The sequence below is a fragment of the Ochotona curzoniae genome, unplaced genomic scaffold, assembly GCF_017591425.1.
Source record: "Ochotona curzoniae isolate NIBS_2020 unplaced genomic scaffold, NIBS_Ocur_1.0 scaffold_3208, whole genome shotgun sequence".
Taxonomy (NCBI): domain Eukaryota; kingdom Metazoa; phylum Chordata; class Mammalia; order Lagomorpha; family Ochotonidae; genus Ochotona; species Ochotona curzoniae.
The window spans coordinates 24,398,254-24,407,841 of NW_024467106.1; positions in this window are offsets into that span (position 1 = coordinate 24,398,254).

Genomic DNA, 9,588 nt, shown 5'->3' on the forward strand with positions numbered 1-9,588 from the left:
ATCTCTAATTCCTAACTTGCTAATTTAATGGAAATCCATAGTTCTCATTTTTTGAGTTTTCTATTTGTTTCATATCAATTTGTGGTTTTAGACATTTTCTGTAGCTATAACTGAACCAGACATCAATCTTAAGGGATTGAGAAAGCAGAAAACATGCTCTGGCAAGCAAGTTGTTCATGTATTTGATGACAGCAATGGATTCTAGGGGAGAAATCTTATAATTTGTTACAAGATTGTCAGTTGATGACTGTTTTTTAACAAACCAATGTGTTTCTCATATATTTCAACATATTTTTATGTCAGAATGAAAGCCACGCAGCTCTGAATATAAAAATCTGAAGTCGGGCCCGGCGCGGTGGCGCAAGTGGTTAAGTCCTCGCCTTGCACGCCCGGGATCCCATATGGGCGCCGGTTCTAATCCCGGCAGCCCCACTTCCCTTCCAGCTCCCTGCCTGTGGCCTGGGAAGGCAGTTGAGGACAGCCCAAAGCTTTGGGACCCTGCACCCGCGTGGGAGACCCGGAAGAGGCTCCTGGCTTCGGATCGGCATAGTATCGGCCCGTTGCGGCTCACTTGGGGAGTGAATCATCGGATGGAAGATCTTCCTCTCTGTATCTCCTCTCTGTATATCCGCCTTTCCAATAAAAAATAATAAAAATAAATCTTTAAAAAAAAAAAAATCTGAAGTCAAGTGTATTTTGGCGTTGTTCGTATTATGCTTATATTTATTTATCTAGTACATATCATAAAATTAAGTTTCCCACAAAACATATTTCTGATTAAGTATAATGATTTCATTCAAGTGATAGCTGAAAAGATGTTTACTCAATTTTGATGGAAATAAAATGACATTGTATGCTTTCATGGCTTTCTAAATTTTTACACTTAAATGTCCTGACCTTCTTTTTTTTAGGGTAACTTGGAAATTGTATCATCTGTGAAACAGCTTTATTATCATACATTGTGTTACTGCACATGTCCCTACAACGAAAGAAGTGTCCTTACCCCAAGTGTGTATTTTATCAAGAAAGTCTCTCCTCTAAGTTTCTAGCTTCTTTTGTGCCCTATCTAGTGGGCACAGAGAAAACAACACAAAGGAAACCTACAGTTTTACTTTTGTTTTTCTTCTGAAAGCAAATCTTGAGGTTTATCAACATGATAAACCTTCTCCTTTCATATGAACATTTGTTTTGAGTTTTTTTTTTCTTTTCTTAAATAGAATTTCTTAGGAAACTCTTAGTCACTGAGAAATTAAGATTTTTCTAAGGAGACTCAATCTCTCATATAAACAACTGTTTAAAGCCATTTTTCTAGTCCTACTGGGAAGCAGAAACTTGTCTTTAACCAGGGTGAAATAATAAGGCTGTTGAGGGGATTCTTAACATAAATAACATCAAGATCTTCTTTGTCTTTTAAATTCTCTTTCCTCCATATTGCATACTGTATGTACTATGCATATGGGGGAGGGTTTTTCAAAATATAGACATGACTGAGTGCCCTGGGAGATTTAGAACAAGATATGTGGGTGAACTCAAGACTAGGGACAGTTATGTTATAAATTGCAAAGGTATTTCTAACATACTTAGTCTTTCTGTCACCCTCATTGAGCATGAGATTACATATGTGTACTGGAAACTGGCTCTGTCACAAATTCCTTTGTTAAAGATGCAGCTGTTTCATATGTGGGAGACCTGGATCTTCTGGTTCCGCTGCCTTGTAGGTTTAGGACCATGGCAAATCATTTTGTTAGTAGTACTATCTTCAACTTTCTCACCTGTCATCGGAGACATTAGTGTTTAACAACTGACTTTTGTAGAAAATTACATGATGCAATGTACATGAAACTTGAGACTGTAAATTGTATTTAAAAATATGACAATGAGTAGGAAAAGCAACAGGGAATGCATGTAGTCATTCTGCATGACTCTCTTTCTAGAGCCTTTCTAAATGATAAAGAATTAGTAAATTGGTCAAAGTCTGAAACATTCACTGGGACTCATTTTACTGGGATATGGGACTACTGCCCAAAAAACATAGGGTTCAAGTACCCATTTTTACTGAACGTGTTAGAACAGTATATCTGGCAAAGCTTACCTTGGGCTCAGCTGTCATCTGGCTCTCTCTGTTCTGTCCTTGTCCAAAGTAATTAAAGTGGGTACCAACTTTCCCCATAATGATGATGGTTGTTGCAGATTTAGAGTTGGATGGATCAAGAGATGCTCCACATATACACCAAGGCTGAATGGGTTCATAGTGACAGAGCTCACTGGAGAATTCTACATTTAGAAGAATAAAAATAGAATTACGTACTGTTTAATATAGCTTATTCTTCATCATTTATTATATTATTATTACTTTAATACTTGGTCCTGTTGGCAGAGAATTTCTGAAGGTATAAAGAATGAGGTTCAGTATTTCAGCACCAACACAGTATTCCAAATGTCATACTCTCAGTAGAGGATAAAGAGGAAAAAAATACATGTTTTACACAAAAACCAGGAGACTAGTTTCTGATAAGGTAGATAAATGCTTATAACAATAGTTAAGTCACTAAAACAGAGCAATAAGGATCTTCAAAGCATATTGTAATGCAAAGAGACTGGAATGGTTTGACACCTAAGTTGAGTGTTAAAGGATTAAAAAAAAACCAGCTGGTGCGGGGTGGGTTGGAGAAGGGGTAGATGCATTGAATGTTCTAGATAGAAGGTGCATCGTGAGTTAACACTTAGCTGTTTTAGCTTGTTGGAGCATACAGTGCAACGTAGGGAGTAATGAGGAGAGCAGCAGGAACACTAGGCAGGGGATCCACGCAGAGTCCTTATGCAGTGTTAGCAGCTTGAATTTTATCCTATCGTCAGAAAAAGGGATTTTGTGTTGATACTGTATATAGTTGTATTTGAACTTTTCAAAACAGACTTTGACAGCAGTTTACTTTGTCATTTCGAGGTCGAAGCGTCTGAAAACCTGTTAGAAGGTTATTACTGTAATGATTTAGAGCAGAAGTAGCATGTGAGAGTTGGGCATCCACCTACTTCCCTACCTACCTATGTGTATTAAAACAGACACAGCCTTCACCTCTTTATGTAGATGCTAGTCATACATGGAGTTGTTTTCAACAGAGGCTCTCTGAGCTTCCTAGGCAGCAAGATGACAAAATATGTGTGGGCTCAAGAACAGCAACAAGGACAGTCATGTAACTCTGGGGAGAACTGGCAGAAGTATTTCTGACACATCCAGTCATTCTGTTACCCACTTGAAAATTATTAATATATATAATGAATATCAGTTTGAAATTGCAAATTCAAAATATCACAGCATCTTATATGACATTTCTTTACCACTGTTATTACAATCCTGGAATATGATGGATTTTATCATAATACAGAATGGCTTACTTGTATCCAAATAGAGAAAATGAATTGAAACATTCTGGACAATATAAACATGAACTCTGTTCACAAGTTTTTCTGAAGTGAATTCTTCAACTAAATGGTTCATAGTTTCAACCACTAAAATGCCAGAAAAGCTCATGCTTTACTACACTGTTGGCGTAAATAATCCTTGCTCATGACTAAGATTTAATCAAATAAAATTTATAATCATAGAATATGTCAAGGTATGTGAGGAGGTCAAGTCACTACTGCCTTCAGAGCTAACCTTTTGATGTTTCCTCAGGTGTGACATTTCACTTTTTGCTTCTAAATAACCTCAAGATGTCCTGGTACTTTGCTATGCATGATTGCATCATTACCTGAAAAATATTTTTGAATGTGATTGTCTGAAGGAAAACACAAATGTTGCAGTTTTAGAACAGATGGACATTAAACACTAATTCTGGGAATGATCTCGCAGAATGACACGATGCCAGTCTGTACTAGAGCTGATTCTGAGTGGATTCCGCTTCACCACAAGGTGACCTGGGGCAGAAACATAGTCTTAGCTTCCTCCTGAAAACTGCAGGCAATGAAATCTATCCTGCAGAGTTATTTTCATAATTAAATGAGATAAAGCATTTAATGTGCCTCCCTTAGAAAATAGCAACATTCTATAATTATTACATTCTTTTTGTTCTTGGCTGTCACTTTATGTAACTGATTTTTATTTCTCTACATCAGTAGTTGTTCTTTCCAAATTATCCTGTAATCGCTTTGCTATGAACTGATGGAGGATTATAAACGTGCGGCCCAGATTGCCTTTTGTTTTCTACCTGCAATGCTAGGTGACCTTATTCAATTTCAAGAACATCCCTAAAGTGTTTAAGACTTACATATTTAAATCCCCAGCACTGTTTCCCTAACTAACACTGGCTTTGTGTACCAGCTGCCTGAAATCACTGCTAGAATACTAAGTAGGCATTTTACTTATTATGTAAATATCTATTGAGTAATATTCTAATTATAGATGCTGAGGATCTATCATTAATAAAAAATAAGCCCTTTTCTGTAAGTTTATGTCCCAGAAATGGACATTTATCCAAAAATTCAAAATAAATTCTTGATTTGGTAAGGTAGTTATAAATGTTATTGAGTAAAATAAATCAAGTGAAGTAGTGTATTTATTGTTATAGAACAAGTGATCCTGCAACTCAGAATAAAACCGATTTGATTATTATCTTACCATTTCTGTGAATGAGAAATATATTTGTGGTTTAGCTTTGTGATTCTGGCTCAGAGTCATGAGATTCCAGCCAAGGTATTAATTATGACCACGACCATGTGCAGTTTGTTAGTACTGGAGGTGCCACTCCCAAGCTGGCTCACTTACGGCCACCGGCAGGATGCCCGTGTGCCTCTTCACAGGGCCCTCTCTAGGACACTGCTCTTACAACATAGCACTTAGCTGCTCCCAAACAATGGTTTGAGAGAACACAGCTCAATTCTGTGCCTGGCTTATCTTCGGATTTATGCTTTCCTTGACTTAACCCAGGGTTTACTCCTAAAGCCTGTGTTTCAGAAGTCTTGTTTCCACGTGAGGATATACATATCTGGCCAATCCCTTCCTATTCCTGAATTAAAGAACTTTGGCTTAGATTTGGGACCACTGATCACAGGTTTTTCAAGAGGAATTTATTAGAACAGTGCTTCTGATTATTCTCAATAGAATATATGCTAATAGATATTATACATTTAATAACAAGAATGAAAATTCATTGCTGAAAGCACAAAATGCACATTAAAGTAACTTTCTTTTTTTTTTTTTAAGATTTATGTTATTTTTATTGGAAAGGCGGATATACAGAGAGGAGAGACAGAGAGGAAGATCTTCTGTCTGATGCTTCACTCACCAAGTGAGCGCAATGGCCTATGCCATGCCAGTCCGAAGCCAGGAGCCTCTTCTGGGTCTCCCACGCGGGTGCAGGGTCCCAAAGCTTTGGGCCGTCCTCGACTGCCTTCCCAGGCCACAGGCAGGGAGCTGGATGGGAAGTGGGGCTGCCGGGATTAGAACCGGCGCCCACATGGGATCCCGGGGCGTGCAAGGCAAGGACCCTAACCACTGCACCACCACGCCAGGCCCAGTAACCTGCTTTTCTAATGCATTGAATTTTGACAAGAAACTAATGAATAGAAACTTATGTGAAAAGCTACAAAATTTCAATATGATGCATAAAATATTTTAAAATATTACTTCACAAGGTTTTCTGGCCATAATAAAATAATCTTAAGTGTTAAATGTTATCCATTAATATTTTATTGTAGTATAAAAGAAATGCAAATATATTATGAGCATGGAGTTATTAATATATAATGAGATACACATGAATTAAATCAATAATTAATATTTATGAAGAACATTTAATGACATAAGACATACTCAAAATGTTAAATGAAAAGGCACTGCTAAATTATACTGAGTCACACAAAAGCTAATGTTAACATCCTGCGAAGGGCAGTGTCATAGGTGACATACCCCTGGGGACTGGTGTGGTAGCCTAGCGGCTAAAGTCCTCATTTTGCAAGTATTGGGATCACATATGGGCACCAGTTTTAATCCCAGTGGCCCTGCTTCCCATCCAGCTTCCTGCCTGTGCCTGGGAAAGTAGTCAAGGACGGTCCAAAGCCTTGGGATCCTGCACCTGACTCCTGGCTTTGGATTGGCTCAGCCCCAACCATTGGGGCCGCTTGGGGAGTGAATCAACAGATGGAAGATTGTCCTCTCTCTCTCTCTCCTCCTCTCTGTATGTCTAACTTTGCAATAAAAACAAATAAATCTTAAAAAAAAAACGAAAGAAATTTATTGATGAAATACATATAACAACACTTCTAATCCTGAAAGAGAACATTAAAATAAAGGGGAAAGAGTATTATTTCTATACAAAGGAATACAGAACAGTTAATACTCACTCTGAAGAGAATAAGAGAAGGCCCAGAAATGAAAATGAAAATTACCAAGGTTGGCTACTGACCATGCCATGTGTTGTTAAGGCTGGGTGACAGTGGAGACCTGTGAGTGTGTGTAACAATCTGTTGGAAAACGGTGGTAGCATATTTAACCAAACTGAAAATATTCTAGTTTGATCTAGAGTTATTTTTATCTAAAAATACACTTCCAGGGATTCTACTCCAGGAGACAGGGTAATCTGTGTCACAGTACTTGCACAAAAATGTCTAGAGATCTTTAATACTTACATAGTGATCATAACTGAATGTGTGAGCATACTTTGGTATTTATAAATGGAAAACATGTAGAGTGGAACCAAGAAGATATCTGAGTAAGAGGCTCCACCGTTCACGCTTAGACACAGACGGCCAGCTGCTCATGCGCCCAGTCACCTTCTCACGAGGGATAGACTTCAGGTGAGGAACACTGAGCCTCACTGTGTCATAATCAGAAGAATAGTCTTGTTGGAGAAAACAAGAAGGAAAGAATATCCATACCAGGTCTCACTGCAGAAAACTTTCTCTGGGCTTTGCGCCCAGCCCCGGGGCCATACCCGCAGGGTGAATACTGGGAACTTCATGCTCTGACAGTCTCTGCTTCCTTTTCCCAAAGACCAGCAGAAAGTGACTCCAGCGCCATGGAGAGGCCTTGGAGCTCAGACTGAAGCCTGCCTCCCTGGGATCTGGTTCCTTCACAAAGCCCGAAACCCAGCTGATGCTCCCAGGCTGAGCCTCAAGTCTACTCCACTGAACAATGGAAAGCCGTGTTCTGGGGGTTAGACTCATTTTGATCTGTGTGTCACTGCTATGCTCTGCTGGGCTTGGCAGACATGCTTGGGTCATTTAAGAACCTATGACTATGGGACCCAGGTGTGACCAGTCTGGTGCCAGTCTAAAGCCAAAGTTATAGTGAAAAAGGGAGAGATCTTCCGTTCACAGGTTCACTCCACAAATGGCCATAACAGCCAGAGTTGGGCCGGTCTGAAGTAGCCAGGAGCTACTTTCAGGTCTCCTATGTTGCCAGCCGCATCTGTATGTACTGGCCACATGCCGTACCCAAAATGGCGCCGGCCGGAAAAGCCACACCTTGGTTCCTGGTGACTTGGGCCATCCCTCTGCTGCTTTTCCAGGCCATCAGCAGGGAGCTGGAGTGGACCCGGACATGAACCAACAACCAAACAGAATGCTGACATCACCAGTACAGGATTAGCCTAGAACACCACCATATTGGTCCCTATTCTTCATTATCATGGTGTTTATGACAATGTTTTTCAAAAAAGCAGATATTTTTAGTAAAAATAACATAGAGGAAAAATGCAGTCCTTCTATAGCTGTAAATAAGGGAGCACTTAAGGCTTAGTGCTGGTTCTAAGATTTAAATTGAGATCAACATTATATTTCTAATTCAAAACAAATCACAGCCCTGGTGGGGTTAGGATGTCAACAGAAAACGATGACTTTTCTCTCATTCGTAACACACAGGTGATAGTGCATTGCTTTGCAGCCTGAAAAATCTTGATTTTTGTTATTCAGTACAAGTAAAATTACAGTAATTAGGTCTAGCACCTAAATGAATAATAAACCAAAATCCTAGCAAATTAATTTAAAAAGAAAAATGCCATTTTATATGAATTAGTTTTCTTATATTGCTATTTCTAGAATGTAGGCAATTAAAATTTGCCGAGTGCTTGATAAAGCACAGGAGCAGAACAAGTCTGCCATCAGCCACCACTAGTACTTCTTCAGTACATTTTATATCTGGCTTCAAATATATTCATGCTTTATTTCTTAATCTATACCCAGAATGAAGCCAGAATTATCTTCTTTTCAAAATTGCAAACTGTAAAGTTTTACCCCCTTTTGTGTAAAACTCTTCAAGTATATGCCATTATAGGCAGAAGACTAAGCCTTTTACACTGCCTCAGAATCTGAATCTTTCAAGCTTATTTGCCCTGAGAGAATTTAATCTGAGATGTTTAAGTTTTATAGCAATACTTTCAGATACAAAAACAGTTATTGAAATTCCTGCCAAAGTATTTTTGTTATGATTCTGCAACACTCTAGCTTCTGTTTCTTTTTTCTTCAACAAAAACTTTAAAATGTTTAAAACAAAACAAATCTGGCTTATGCATTAGCAGGATAGCTTGTTGTTAAAAAAAAAACTAATTGGCATAAGAAAGGCATGACCACTGCATGTTAATGACTTACTGAAGGAGCCAGTCATCGGGACATTGCAAAGTACTTGTTCACATATTTGTTGTTCAAGACACACCAAACACTGAGCTGTTTATTTTACATTAGTCTTACATATGAAGTGCAGCAGCAAGCAAAAATCATTTTTTATTCTTTAATGAAACTTAATTTTAGGTGGAAGGCGAGGCAGAAAATAAGGGAAAGTATCAGATGCAAGCCACATGTGAAAGGTTAAACTTGACTGAAGGAATACAAAATGAGTGTATAGTTTGTAATTGGAAAGACTCTTAACACTATGACTAGACAAATGCAATTGGAAAGGAGGTATATAGTTAACATTTGGAAAATGGCTTTATGCCTTAGAATAGAACTTAATAATTTATCTATAAAAATATTACCAAAATGTCTGAGCTTCATTTTTCTAAATGTTGATGTACTGAGTTTGGCATAGCACCTCTGATTCTGAATTGCCTAATAGTTCCTAAATGGATTGGTTTACATATTGAAAAAGATTTATGAGTACATTAAGCTGGATCAGGTAAGCAGGCATCTGAGTGTGGTTCATAGAACATAATAACTTGCTCTTAAATACTTTTGTGGATCTGATTACTTTGTTAACAAACAGTTTTGCAATTCTCAGCCAACTACTTCACCAGATAAACCATGAGGACTGTTAAAACTATCAGGGGATAGTTCTGAAAGTACAGTTAACTTCAAGACATCCTTTTATGAAGATAAATTAAAACAGGTTCCTCATAGATTAAAAAATGCCAAGCTACCTTAGGCGATGGAATAAAATGTTCAGAAGAGATCATTTCAATTTAATCTTTTCTGAAATTTGACTTGAGAAGGATAAGGTGATCCAGACACTAATGTGGTGATTGCTCTATGGAAAAATGAAGTACGACAGTGTATATTGAGCATGGAAAATATTATTGAACAGCTTTGTTCTCCAGTCTTGATCCCAGAAAATCTATTCACAATTATTTCATTTTGTCTTCTAAAGAAATTAGCCATCCA